The 15,696-nt window shown below is 38.8% G+C and overlaps 1 pseudogene; it reads right to left on the bottom strand.

The window, feature by feature from the left end:
• Nucleotides 1–3,162: 3,162 nt before the first annotated feature.
• On the bottom strand, nucleotides 3,163–7,302 carry LOC102820905 (annotated as a pseudogene).
• Between the last annotated feature and the right edge of the window lie 8,394 nt (nucleotides 7,303–15,696).

The raw sequence follows: 15,696 nt of genomic DNA, 5'->3' as shown, positions 1-15,696 counted from the left end.
CTGTGCACAACAGAACGAAACACTGCCCAGTCCTGTCGTTGCTATGCCTGAGTCCATCGCTGCTGCCACTGTGCCAATCCATCTCACTGGGGGTCTTCTTATTTTTCTCTGACCCTCCACTTTACCAAACATGATGTCCTTCTCCAGTGACAGGAGAAGGTCCCTCCTGATAATATGTCCGAAGTATGAGAGACAAAGATGCCATCCTGTCTTCCAATGAGTACTCTGGCTGTACTTGTTTCAACACAGATTTGTTTGTTCTTTTGGAAGTCCATGGTATTTTTAATATTCTCCTCCAACACCATAACTCAAATACATCAATTCTTCTTCAGTCTTCCTTATTCATGGTCCAACTTTCACATGCATATGAGGTTATTGAAAATATCATGACTTGGATCAGGTACATAATGCAGTTAACTTGTGCATTATTGACTATGGACAGGCATTAGACTGTGTGGACCATAACAAACTGTGGATAACATTGCAAAGAATGGGAATTCCAGAGTACTTAATTTTGCTCATGTGGAACCTGTACATTGACCAAGAGGCAGTCACTAAAACAGAACAAGGGGATAGTGAATGGTTTAAAATCAGGGAAGGTGTGTGCCAGGAATGTATCCTTTCACCATACTTATTCAACCTGTATGTTGAGCAAATAATCTAAGAAGCTGGACTATATGAAGAAGAATATGACATCAGGATGGGAGCAGACTCATTAACAACCTCAAATATGCAGATGATGCAACTTTACTTGCTAGAAGTAAAGAAGTCTTAAACTACTTACTGATGAAGATAAAAGACTACAGCCTTCAGTATGGATTGCACCTCAATGTAAAGAAAACAAAACTTCTCAAGCTGGACCAATAAATAACATCATGAAAAATAGGAAAAAAAGATTGACGTTTTCAAGGACTTCGTTTTCTTGAATCCATAATCGACACTCATGGAAACAACAGTCCAAGGACTTGTTGCATTAGGCAAATCTGTTGCAAAAGACCTCTTTAGAGTGTGCAAGAGCAAAGATGTCAGTTTGAGGAATAAGATGCACTTGACTCAAGCCACGGTATTTAATCTTCTCATATGCACATGGAAAATGTGCGATGAATAAAAGAGACTGTAGAAGATTCTATTCATGTGACGTATGGGGTTGACAAAAAAATATTTAAAGTATGTTGAACTGCCAGAACAAGCAAATCTGTGTTGGTATGAGGACAACCAGAATACAACTTAGAAGCCAGCATGGCAAAACTTTGTACATATTATAAGGAGGGACCAGTCCCTGAAGAAGGACACCATGCTTGGAAAAGTGGAAGATCAGTGAAAAACAGAAACACCTCCAACACGATAGATTGACACCATGGCAGCAACAATGTGCACAAACATAACAACTGTGAGGATCGTGCAGGAACTGATAGTGTTTTGTTCTGTTCCATATAGGGACGCTGTGAGTCAGAACCAATTTGATGATAGAAACCCTCTACAGGGTCGCTATGCGTCGGAACTGACTCAATGGCACTTCACAACAACAACAACAGTTAATGCTGAGATGAGATGTTATCTCATTGTTCTTTTGAGTTGCCTCTCTCTATTGGACAATGAGAGGAACCCTGGCAGCATAGTGGATTATGAGCTGGGCCACTAACCCCAAGGTCAACAATTTGATTCTACCAGTTGCTCCATTGAACAACAGTCATACGCTTCCTCCCTGTGTCTATTTCCCTTCCACCCATCTTCCTCTTACCATTGTCCTTAGATAAATATTGCCACTTTGATTTTGAACGATTGACCATTCCATTATTCATAGTGAGCATAGCTTGTTAGTGTTGCTGTCCCCCCTACATACTTATCTACTGCTTGGCTAAAAGACAGTGTGTTCCTTTCAAGACCCAAATGGTGGTCGAGGGCCACAATCTCAGGTTCCTCCAGTCTCTTTCTGACCAGTAAGCCTGGGTTTTTTTGGTTTTGTTTCTTAAATAATTTTGAGTTTTGTTCCACACATTATGCCACTCTATCTGGGAGTTTCTAATGAGATCCCTTTCAGAGCAGTTGGTAGTGGCAGCTGGATACCATCTATTTCTTCTGTTCTCAGGATTGTGGAGACTGATATTCACATGTTCCATTAGTCCACTGGACTAGTTGGTTCCAATCATCTTCAATTCTCATCACTCTTCTTTATTCCACACATAGAGAGACCAATAGCTGCACCTTCAATAGTCGTTCATGATAGCATCTGGGATAATAAAAATTATCCCTTCCCTTTACTCTCCCTTCCCTCTCACTCCTTGCAAGCATCAAAGATTGTTATTATTATTATTATTTTTAAACATATATTTGTGGGATATAAAAATATATACATCTCACTCACCCTCCCTTATCCATTTAGCCTATGTCTCAATCCATGTATCTACGCCCAGAATACTATTGTTCCAGGGCTGTGTATAAATCACTATTTATATCTATCCCCTTTAACCCCTCCCTGTGTCTTCACCAATCTTCTTTATTCTTCTGCTGCCCTCCCTCTTCTTGTATACGGTCTTCTCGCTTCTTGTGTATTGCCCTCCCATCACCCAAGCTAACATATGTCTAACCTCTAGCCTATAAACTACCCTCCTCTCCCTCCCACCTCTGGAAACCATCAAAGAATGTTTCTTTTAGTTGGGAAACCTTTTCATAAGCTTTTACAATATGGTCTCATATAATATTTGTCCTTTTGTGATTGACTAATTTCACTCAGCATAATGTCCTCCAGGTTCATCCAAGTTATGAGGTGTTTCACAGATTCATCTTTATTCTTTTGTTGTTGTTGTTTTGAAGAAATATGGCTTTATTGGGGAAATTTACATCCAAATTATGTTTTGTTTTGTTTTTTTAAGTGTTTGAGAAGAAAATATATATGGCTTCCACAGGAACAAGACCAAACAAAATGGGATTGATGATTGCTCCAAGTGATAGTTCCTAAAGGAAAAAAAACAAACCATGTAATATACATCTTTTCTTCTTTTGAGACAGGGTAAATGAACTACTCAATTCATAAATAATATTTTCTTACTTTATAAGGAGGAAGAACTGCAATCTTGTTTTGATGCATATTAAATACAAAATATAAAATCTACTCTTTTGCCCAAGATGAGGGGAAACAATCATTCTTTAACATTTCATTTCTCATGCAATGACATCCAAAGGTCTATTGAACACACCTTTTCAATTCATGTACTGCCGGTACTTCCTCTTCTGAGACCCATTATGGCATAAGCACTTACAGAGCCATCCAACATCTTCTCTTTTGTGGAGTCAAAGGAAGCAAATCCCCTTAACTTCATCATTTCTATTTCTTCCTCCGTTTTGCCCTCTAAGTTCTCCTTAGTAATCTGATGTTCTTGAAATGTGCAAACACTTGGAGTCAGAAAACCAACAGGAAAGAATACACTCAGTATTTCTCAAGCTCAAAGAACTGAAGAAAAAAAAATCAAGCCTCAAGTTGCAATATTGAAAGAATTTGGGGCAAAATGGAGTCCTGGTGTGGCATTGTAGGATAAGCACTGGACTGAAAGTTCGGTTTGAAATGCAAGGTTCAGACTCACTAGCAGCTCCTCAGAAACCCTATACAGGGTTGCTATGAGTCGGATCCTACTTGGTGACAATTAACAAAAACAGCATAGGACATAGTAGTGACTCTTTTTTTTTTTTTTTTTTTCTTAAATGTTTTATTGTGAATTATGTGATAGTTTACATGGGAGAACATTAGTTTTACATTCATTCTATTGTATATCGTTTCATTGCCATGGTTACAATCCCCTCCATGCATCATCAACCAACCAAAGGGTATACACTACAAGCATGCACCCCAGTCCTCAGCACAGAGCCCCTCTCCCTCTCTGGATCTAAAGTCCCCAGCTGCTCCATCTCTCCCCGTCATTGTCTCTGCCTCCATCTCTGACATCACTGCTTCTCTAGGTAGGGTCCCGCTCTCTGCTCTTCTCCATTGATGGCCCCAGGAACCTCCGCTCCTAGACTGAAAAGTTAATCACTCCCTTCCTTGCTATAAAACATTATAGTAATGACTCTTGCTCAGTGAGTATGCTGCAGAGCATGTGGTTGTGGCTAGGCTGTATGGGCACAGTTAGTTTCTCGTCACCAGCCACTAGTGTGTATCTCTACAGTGAGGTTGCCACTTAGATCCAATGGTGCTTGTAAAAGTTCAAGATGGCTGCGGTGAGACAAGCCAGTCGACATTTCACCCATCTTCCTCTCTCATCATCACCCCTATTCAGTTTCTTCTCAAAGTCAGTATTTAATCAACTTTTCTACTTTCCTCAGAAGTTCAGGGTTCCAGGATTATCATTTGCATATGTTTGATTTGGTCTCTCATATCTTCCTTGTAAAGGGTCTGTGTAGTGTGTGCCTCGTCCACCATCTTGTCCGAAGTCTCTCTGGAGTCTACTTTGTATGCAACAGAGAAAATCAGAAATCCTTGGAAATTTTCCTTTCCCCTCCCCACAAGCAGAATGTATAAATAGTTGAGTGTATAAATAGTTGATAAGTGTAAGTATAAGGTATAAATAAGTATGAATACTCCAGTTCCTTGACCACTGTTTGGGGCAGTTTTGAGGTGTGGCTTTAACTGCCTGCAGATAACGCCCCAGAGTTTTTAACCTTTGGGGATCTTGGCTTAATATTACATCCTGACCCAGCTTCTTTTCCTTCTGTCTTCTGCTTCCCTCGGTTCCCTAGTGGTTATACATGGAAATATTTCCTTGTAAATCACTTTCCCAGGAATCTTCACTTCGGGGTCTGTTTCTAGAAAGCCCAACATAAGGCATATTCCAAGGTAAAACACTAAAAAGGGTTGTGGAGGCTCAGATAATTGGATCAGATAATTCTTCTAAAGAGCAATGTTGGTATGCCTGTGTATGTGTGAGAGTGTGCATGTATATATATGTTCATGTGTGTGAATGTTTATGTTTGTGCATGTGTTTGTTGTGGGGGAGTTGGAGATGAGAGAGCAAAATTTCAAGTGAAGGGTGAGCAGAAGCTAAAAACCCAAATTAAGAGAGTGCATGGTAACTTTGGGAAAAAGCAAATAGTCCAGTTTGGTTGGAGCACAGCAAGCATGGCAGAATGTGGGGAGACATGAAGCTGAAAGGGCTCATAAGGATAAAGTTCATGAAAGTCCCTAAGTCACATTAAGAACTTTAGCTTCAGTGCCATAGGGGTATATGCAAGGTATTGATGAGACCTGATTTACTATTTTAAATTGTCACTCTATTTGCAATGGGAAGAATATGTTTGAGAGGAACAAAACAGAGAAACCTGTTACATCCAGTCAGGCATAACTCAGAAAAGAGAATAAGAACGGAGAGGGAAAACATGGATGAATTCAATAGATGTTCCAAAGTTACAATCAGTAAGACTTAAGTTTTGAGTGAATGAATGCATTGGGTGGGTAAAGAAATGAAGGAAGCAGAGAGGATTCCTAGATATCTGGCTTGGACTCAGACTGGCTAGGGATATCATTAGCAATATAGAGTGCATGGGAAAGGAATCAGGGAAGCAGTACTTTGCACGTTGTCTATTTTGCTGGGATTTGAGAAAAGTGGGGTTTATGCTTCATGCTAACTACATACTTTGTTGAAGTCTCCCCTTGTCAGTTAGAAGGACTTGGTGCCAGCAGGCAGCAGGGACACCAGACCTGGTGATGAAAAAGCAAGAGATAGCTCTATGGGTCTTAAGACTGTTGGAAATAAATTCAATACCCTCATTGTTTCATTTAACACTGAAAATGAAAAGAGCCAATTTCCTTGACCAAAGCCTCACAGACTAACTGACACTCTCAAAATGATGGATGGTAGAAGCAGGTTGTTATCCATGCTGAACCTCCCCTCCCCTCCCCTCACCCATTACTTGTTGTTAGTTGCGATTGAGTCAACAGGCTTTTCTCGGCTGTAATCTGTACAGAAGTAGACTGTCAGCACTTTATGCCACAGCATTGTTGAGTGGGTTCAAACCACTAACCTTTAGGTTAGTAGTCCAGTGCAAACCATTTGCACCACCAAGAGACCTTTGACCATCACTAACTACTGCTCATTCACCAAATCTCTCACCTGTTCTCTGAATTCTGCCCTTTCTCAAAACACTTTTTCAGTATATATTTTTTGAAAATCAACTTTGTGTAATTGACATAAAATAAAGTGCACCAATTGCAACCATACAGTTTGAAAGGTTTTGATACATTTATATACCTATGTAAGCATCACAATCAAGATCTAGAATATTTCTGTCTGCCTCTAAATTTCTCTTGTGCCCATTTGCCGCTAGCTCCACATTGAACACACTCCTACCCTGTTAACCACCGTAAACTATTTTCTGTTTCTACAGACTTGTTTTGTCTGTACTCAAATGTCATATAAATGGAATCACAGTATATGCGCTTTCTTTTTGTCTGGTTTTGTTAATTTAGCATAATTATTTTGAGATTTATCTATGGTATTGCATGCCTTGATCGTTTATTCCTTTTTATTGCCAAGCAGAATTTCATTGTATGAATGTACTAGAATGTGTTTATCAGTTCCCCTGTTGATGGGTGGTTACTAGTATTTGACTATTATGAACATTCTTGAACAAACCTTTGTGTAGACATATGTTCATATGTTTTCACTTCTGTGGGATAAATACCTAGGAGTGGAATAGTTAGTGAATATGGTAAGTCTATGTTTAACTTTATAAGAACATGCCAAATTGTTTTCCAAAGTGATTATTCCAGTTCACAGTCTTAACAGCAATGTAGACGAGTTCCACTTGCTCTACTTTTTTACCAACATCTGGTATTGTTATACTCCAGTTTTAATGATTGAAGTGGTTAAAATTGAGTCCTGGCGTGGTGCTGTAGGATAATTACTAGATTGCTCACCACAAGGTCATCAGTTCAAACTCATCAGACGCTCCTTGGAAACTCTATACAGAGTCACTGTGAGTCTGAGTCGACTCAACAGCACTTAGCAACAACAAAAGTGGGTTTGTAGTAATATCTCATTGTGATTTGATTTGCATTTTAACTAATAATGCTGAGTACTTTTTAATGTGTTCCTTGTATTTTTTGTTGGGGAAATGTCTGTTCAAATACTTTGCTCATTAAAACTATTCTATTGTGGTTTGTCTTTAATTTTATCATGGAAAACATATATGTAACAAAATATTTGCCATTTCAACATTCTTCAAAAGTACAAGTCAATGACATTAGTGATATTTACCATGCTGCTCCGTCACCAACATTATCAATTTCTGTATTTTTCCATTATCCTTCATCCTTCACATTGACTTTTTTGTCTTATTGAATTGTAAGAGTTCTAAGTTCTAGATACAAGTCCTTTGTCAGATATTGTTGTTACTGTTGTTAAGTGCTGTCAAGTTGGTTCTGACTCATAGAGACTGTATCGGGTTTCCAAGGAGTAGCTAGTGAGCTTGAACCACTGACCTTATGGTTCAAACTTACCTTGCGATCCAAAGCTTTATCCCACAGCACCACATCCATTGTCAGATATATGTTATTAAAAATACTTTCTCTCTGTTTGTGACTTACGTTTTTTCATTTTCTTAATGATGTCTTTCAAAGATGAGTTTTACATTTTTATGAAATCCAATTTACCTACGTTTTCTTTTCTGTTTCATACTGTTTGTTTTGCTATCTAGGAATCTTTGTCTACCCCACAAAATTTTTTTTTCTTTTTCTTTATAGAAGTTTTAACTTTTATGTTTAGATCTTTGATCTATTCCCAAAGCCCTTTTTACCTCCAAAAACTCAGATAGAATTTCCACACTGATGGTAGAAAGGTTGATTCCATAGACTGATGAGGATGGGTGTAGGAACAACAACTTTCCAGTAGGAATTGTCTATTTGGAGGTCCTCAGTGGACCTAGGATCAACTTCCAGCAGCACTCATGTCATGTCCCTGGAACTGCAGAGTGACATTTAATGAGGATCTTTCAGAGGCTGTGGAGATCACTTGCTATGTGAATGCAGAGAAGCTATTTGACCTTTCTGAGATTATGCTTTCATCTGTAAAATGGAGATAAGATCTATGCTGCACGGCTGTTGCTAGGATAAAAAAGAGAGCGTATGTATAAAAAAGCACTGAGCAAAGTTTTATTCATAGGAAAGCCTCACTAACAGGAGACTCTCTTATTGCAACTGCTATTGTTACTGATGTGTTACCTCAGCATTACTTAAAAGACATGCAGATGGCCTGGCCTGGGTTTTTATAAAACTGTGCTGATGATATGTGTTGATGACTCTGCAAGTTCATTTGAATCTTTTTTTTTTTTTTTTTTTTAAATAGTGCTCCTGCTATACTTGACAGGTCACTTCTCTGGTATGAAAGGACTTTCAGGGTCATGCTGATGAAGCAGATAAGCATGGCTCAGGAGTGGTCACTAGTCAGCTATGAGTCAGGGATGGACATGCTTTGGCATGATTCTTGCAAATGTTTTTAAAATGAGTAAACAGAATTTTCTGTCTGTTCTTTCAACCAGGGACAGATGGGAAATTTGGAAAGGACTTGCTCTTTGTTTGGTCAGTTTATGTAGCCACATCATCTTCTCTCCAGCCTCCCAGAGAGTCAGAGATTACGCCACTAAGTGTAATTCAAGAGGAAACAGGACAGAGGTATTTATACGTACATTTTAAAGTTTTGGATTTACTTTTCATTTGAATTTTACCTGTGCAGCTGAATCTATCCATAATTACCCAACCAAACCCACTGCCATCTTCGATTCCAACTCACAGCAACCCTGTATAGGGTTTTCAAGGTGGTAAATCTTTACAGGAGCAAAAAAGCCTCATCTATCTCCCACTACGCTCTGGTACCATAGTGGTTACACATTGGGCTGCAAATCTCACGGTCAGCAGTTCGAAACTACCAGCTGTTCCACAGGAGAAAGATGAGGCTTTCTGCTCCCGTAAAGATTTACAGCCTCAGAAACCCTGTACAGGGTCACTATGAGTCAGAACTGACTCCACGGCACATCACAACAACAACAACATCTCCCATGAAGCAGCTGATGAGTTTGAACTGCTGACCTAGAGGTCAGCAATCCAGTGTTTACCCTACAGCACCACCAAGACTCCAGTGATGTTGTAGTACTAGAAAGTCTGATTAGGTGCTTGGTTTAATTAACCCAATGACAACACACAAAGTGGTTAGTTAGGTTATGTTACTCCACTGTGCCTCAGATTTCTCATCAATAAAATAGGGATACAAATAGTGCCTCACATATTTGTTGGGAGGATTAAATTGGTTGCTACAAATGAAGTGTTATGAAGAGTGCCAAGCACATAAATATTATTTTAGTAAGTGTTAGTTATTATTTACTTGTCTGGCAGCTTGTCATACTGTGGTGGCGTGCATGTTGCTGTGATTCAAGAAGCTATGCCACCAGTCTTTTAAATACCAGCAAGGTCACCTACGGTAAACAGAAATTGGTGGAGCTTCTGGACTAAGACTGTTGTTGTTGTGTGCCGTGGAGTTGGTTCCAACTCATAGTGACCCTGTGCAGGGTTTCCAAGGCTGTAAATTTTTATGGGAGCAGAAAACCTCATCTTTCTCCCACGGAACAGCTGGTAGTTTCAAACTGCTGACCTTAAAGTTCGCAGCCCGATTCGTAACCACTACGCTACCAGAGCTCCTTGGACTAAGACTAGGAAGATGGAAAGACAGACTACCTCTGAATGGTTAAGCTCCAGAAAACCTAATGAATCACAGAAGAAAATTGTCAGATGTAGTTCCAGAAGGTGAACCCCTCAGGTTGGAAGGCATTCAAAATATGATTAGGAACAAGCTGACTCACCAAAGTAGAGTTGACATTAATGACATTAATGACAAGTTTTCAGAACCTTCATTTGCTGATGGGGCAAAACTCAACATGAGAAGAAATAGTTGCAAACACCCATTAATAATTGTAATGTGGGATTACGAAGTATGAATCGAGGAAAATTGGAATTCATTAAAATTGAAATGGAATGCATATTGATATCCTAGGAACTAGTAAGCTGAAATGGATTGGTATTAGTTCAATCATGAAAGAAGTAACATATGCTCAAGATCCACTGATACTGAAGGAAGAAGTTCAAGGTGCATTGAAGGCATTGACAAAGAACAAGGCACCAGAGTAGATGGAATAAAAATTGAAATATTTCAACAAACTGATGCAGATCTGGAGGCACTCATTCATCCCCTTTATGCCAAGAAATTTGGAAGACAACTAACTGGCCAACTGCCAGGAAGAGATCCATATTTGTGCCCATTCCAAAGAGAGGTGACCCAATGAAATGCAGACATCATTGGACAATATCATTGGCATACCATGTGAGTAAAGTTTTACTAAAGGTAATACAAAAATGGCTTCAACCATACATTGACAGAGAATTTCCAGAGATTCAAGCTGAATTCTGAAGAGGACGTGGAATGAGAGTTATTACTGATGAACGTCAGATGGATGTTGTCTGAAAGTAGAGAATACAAAAAAAAAAAAAAAATGTTTACCTGTGTTTTATTGACTATGCAAAGGCTTTTGATTGTATAGATCATGACAAGCTATGACAACACATGCTCATGAGGAACACGAACATAGACCAAGAGGCACTTGTTCAAACAGAACAAGGGAACAACACATAATGGTTTAAAATTAGGAAAGGTGTGCACCAGGCTTGTATTCTTTCACCGTACTTATTTAATCTGTATGCTAAGCAAATAACCTAAGAAGCTGGATTATATGACGGAAAACATGGCATCAGGATTGGAGGAAGACTCATTAACAACCCGTGATATGCAGATGATACAATCTTGCTTGCTGAAAGCAAAGAGGACTTAAAATACATACTGATGAAGATTAAAGACTATGGTCTTTGGTATGGGTTGCATCTCAATGTAAAGAAAACAAAAATCCTCACAACTGGATTAATAAACAACATCCACATAAATGGAGAAAAGATTGAAGTTGTCAAAGACTTCATTTTGCTTGGATCAACCAACACTCATTGAAGCAGCAGTCAATACATCAAATCACATACTGCATTAGGCAAATCTGCTGCACAAGACCTCATTAAAGTGCAAAGATGTCAGCATGAGGACTAAGGTACACCTGACCCAAGCCACGATATTTTCAGTAACCTCATATGCATGCAAAAGTTGGACAATGAATAAGGAAGACTGCAGAAGAACTGAGGTATTTGAAGTATGATGTTCGAGGAGAATATTAAAAGTACCATGGACTGCCAAAAGAACAAAACAATCTGTGTTGAAAGAAATAAAGACAGAATGTTCCCTGGAAGCCAGGATGACTAGACTTTGTCTCTTATACTTTGGAATTATTGTCAGGAGGAACTAGTCCCTGGAGAAGGATATCATGTTTGGTAAAGTGGAGGGTTGGAGAAAAAGAGGAAGGCCCTGAAAAATGGATTGGCGTGGTAGCAGCAGGAATGGGCTCAGGCATAGCAATGACTGTGAGGTTGACCCACAACCGGCAGTATTTTGTTCTGTTGTGCATAGGGTTGCAATGAGTCGGTACCGACTCAATGACATCTAACAACAACAACACAGATAGCCCTAGCCAGATGTAATGTACAGGAACCAAATAGACTACATCTGTGGAAAGAGGTGATAGAGAAGCTCAATATCATCAGTCAAAGAAGCTCAATATCATCAGTCAGAACAAGGCCAGGAGTTGACAGCATCACATGTCGTTAGTTGCTTATATGCAAGTTAAAGTTGAAACTGAAGAAAATTAAAACAAGTCCATGAGATCCAAAATACAACCTTGAGTACATCCCACCTGAATTTAGAGACAGTCTCACTAATGGCCAAAGACTAAATGAGCTGTGAGATGACATAAAAAACATCATATATGAAGAAAACAAAAGGTCATTCAAATGATGTGAAAGAAAGAATAGAGCAAAGTGGATATCTGAAGATACTGTGAAACTTTCTTTTGAATGTAGTGTAGCTAAAGGGAATGGAAGAAACTATGAAGTAAAATAATTGAATGTTGTTGTTGTTAAGTGCCATCAAGTCAGTTCCAACTCATATAGACCCTATATAGTGTTTCTGAGGAGTGGTTGGTGTGTTTGAGCCATTGACTTTTCAGTTTAATAGACCAGTAGAATTTTCTACTTCATAGAAAATTTCAAAGAACAGCTCAAGAAGAGCTACAAAAGATTACAATGGAATGTACAAAAACTTGTAGTTAGAAAACCAGAAGGGAAGATGATGCTCAGCATTTCTCAAGCGGAAAGAACTGAAGAAAAAGAAGATTTAATTTCAATGATGAAGAATTCTAAGGGAAAAATACTAAATGATTTAAGAAGCATCAAAAGAATTTGCATGAACTCCAAATAGGATAGACTGCAGAAGAAAAACACCAAGACTATTATAATCAAAAATTTCAAAACTAAAGACCTGAGAGCAGCTGAAGAAAAACAAAGTTACCTACAAAGGACAACTAATAAGACTAAGCTCTGATTTCTCAGCAGAATCCATGCAAGCAAGAAGACAATTAAATAACATATATAAAACTCTGAAGAAAAAAAATCGCCAATCAAGAACCGTATATCTAACAAAATTGTTCATCAAATATAACTGCGAAATTAGGTCATTTTCAGAGAAACTGAAATTAAAAGAATTTGTATAAACCAGACCATCTTACAAAAGATACTAAAGGGAGTTCTTTGGACAGAGAAACAACAACAGCAGACAACAATCAGAGACTAGCATACAAGACAATATCATCTAAAACTCAATCTAGATAAAGAAGTATTTAAGGTAAAACAGACCTACAAGACTGAAATTAGAGAACCAGAGACAGTTGCAATAACAGCAACAACAACAAAAACCATTAAATAAAAAGAGGGAATAATGTGGCTACAGAACTTCCAAATAAAGAGAAAATCAAGTAGGTTTAAAGTAACAAAATAAGTACCTAACTATAATCCTAAAAACTAGACTTAAGTCTTACTTATAGCCTTAGCTCAACCCTCACCCTCAACACTAACTCTAGGCCTAACCCTAACCCTAACACTAAATGAAGTCCAAGTCCTAGACTAGACCTAGCCACAGTCCTAACCATAACCCTCACTCCTTACTCCTACTCCCACCCCCAATAAAAGACGATAGTACAGAGTCACTGTATCAAGAACTGATGATGGTATTGAAGGAAGATGTCTTAGTGGTACTGAAGGCATTGGCCTAAAATAAGGCTCCAGGAATTGATAGGATAGCAACAGAAATGTTTCCACCTATGCAGTGTTGGAGGTGCTCACTCATCTATGCCAAGAAATTTGAAATTCTCTGACCTATTGACTAGAAGACACCCTTATTTGTGTCCATTCCAATGAGAGATGACACAACAGAAAGCTGAATGTATCAAACAATTACATTTTTGTTGATGATAATTAAAAAACAGTTCCAACAGTACACAGACAGGGAACTGCCAGAAATTCAAGCCAGACTTAGAAGAGTAAATGGAATGAGAGATATCATTGCTGATGTCAAATGGATCTTGGCTGAAAGCAGAGAATATCAGAAAAAAGTTCACTTGTGCTTTGACTCTGTGGATCATAATAAAGTATGGATAACATTTGAAGAATGTGAATTTTAGAACACTTAATTGTACTCATAAAATAAATTGCCCATAGACCAAGAGCCATTCAAATAGAACAAAGGGATATTACACAACTTAAAATCTGGCAAGTTGTGTGTCAGGGGTATATCCTTTTGCCATACCTCTCCAATCTGTATGCTGAGCATATAATTTGAAAAACTGGGTTATATGAAGAAGTTGACATCAGGATTGGAGGAAGGATCATTAACAACCTGTGATATGCAGATGATACCACCTTACTTAGTGAAGGTGAAGAGGACTTGAATTAGTTACTGATGAAGATCAAAGACTACAGCCTTCCTATGGATTACATCTCAGTGTAAAGAAAACAAAAATCCTCACAACTGGACCAATAAACATCATGATAAACAAATAAAAGATTTAACTTGCTAAGGTTATAATTTTACTTGGATCCATGATCAATACCTGTACAAGCAGCAGTCAAGAAATCAAATGACATATTGCATTGGACAAATCTGATGCAAAAGTGTTAAAGAGCAAAGATATTACTTTGAGGACTAAGATGCACCTGACCCAAGCCATGTTTATTTTCAATCACCTCATATGCATGTGAAAACAGAACAATGAATAATGAAAACTGGACAAGAATTAGATTATGATTTGGGGGAAGAAGATTGAATATGCCATGGACTGCCAGAAGAATGAAAGAGTGTGCTTTGGAAGAATTATAGTCAGACTGTTCTTTAGAAAAGAGAATTTAGTCTCACAAACTAAACTTTGGACATGTTATCAGTAGGGACCAGTCTCTGAAGAAGGAAATTATGCTTTGTAAAGTTGAGGGATAGTGAAACAGAAAGACCCTCAATGATATGGACCGACACAGTGGTTGAAACCCTGGGCTCAAACAGGAATGATTGTGAGGATAGTACAGGATCAGGAAATGTTTACTTCTGTTGTATATGGGGTTGCTATGTGTCTAAACTGACTCAAAGGTACTTAACAACAATAGTATTTTTTGTTATGATTGTTTTATTTCATTTGAAGTTACCTTTCTGCCTCCTCTGTGAATATGTGTGCACACACATTGAGCAGCTAGCTTACTGTTTTCGAAGGTCTTATTTGCACTTACATTTTTTTCTTTGATCAACTCAGTGTATTTTTTGGAAGTCCTTAAGTAGTAGGCATTGAAGAATAGTCAGGTTTCCTCTTAAACTTTATTTAATGTACTGAAATTCTCTGTGCTTCAATGACATTTTGTGGGTTTTCCCCCCTCCAAGCAAGTTCTTGAGCACTTCAGGAAGGTTTGGTTGAGCAAATCAAAGGAACATGAACTCCTGTCACATCCTGCTGAAATTGTGCCTCTTCAGCCTTCTCAGACTTTGTGTCCTCTCACTGCATTTTCCTTTCTGTTCTCTGCTCTGTTCCCATGGTCTGATCACCCAAGCCTAGCCCACTTCCTCACCACCTTCTAAAATATTGTTCAAGTCAAAACAGCTGGAGAGTCTTCTGCCTATAACTGATTGGAATACCTAAAATGGGGCTACAACATGCCCAGTGAAGGAGGCTTCCTGCGGAGTCTCTGCATTACATAAGACTATAGGTGAAAGCCTGAACCACATCCAGATCTTCAGAGATGGGAAATTTCCACTTGAAAGGATGAGCAGACCAGCCTGGAGCGGCTAGAACAGAAGATACTTCTTGAAAGAAGGACCTACAGGAAAAATACAAAACAATAGAGGCAGACTGACTATTATTACAAGAACAAGCAAGTTGCTTGTCCAGGAGACATCAAGGCAAGTGGTCAGGTCCCCTCAATAAAAACCCTCTTCCAAGGCTAAGACTCAATGGGAATGCATGCTCTGATTGGTGACCATGCTCATCACCCATAAGGGGAAGTGAGGGAAAAACAGCAATAAAGCAGCGAGCTAAGAACCCTACAATGTTCAATAGACTCCTGTGAACCCGGGTGGAGACCTGGTCGGCCAGCAGTGTGGCAAGACCTGGGTACTCTTGGGCCCAGAGTCAGTGACACAGCCCCAGAGGACTAGAGTTGAGAGTGAAGCATCCAGCTGATAAGAAGAGAGGGCA

The sequence above is a fragment of the Chrysochloris asiatica genome, unplaced genomic scaffold, assembly GCF_000296735.1.
Source record: "Chrysochloris asiatica unplaced genomic scaffold, ChrAsi1.0 scaffold00062, whole genome shotgun sequence".
NCBI lineage: Eukaryota > Metazoa > Chordata > Mammalia > Afrosoricida > Chrysochloridae > Chrysochloris > Chrysochloris asiatica.
This window is presented reverse-complemented; position numbering and strand designations above follow the sequence as displayed.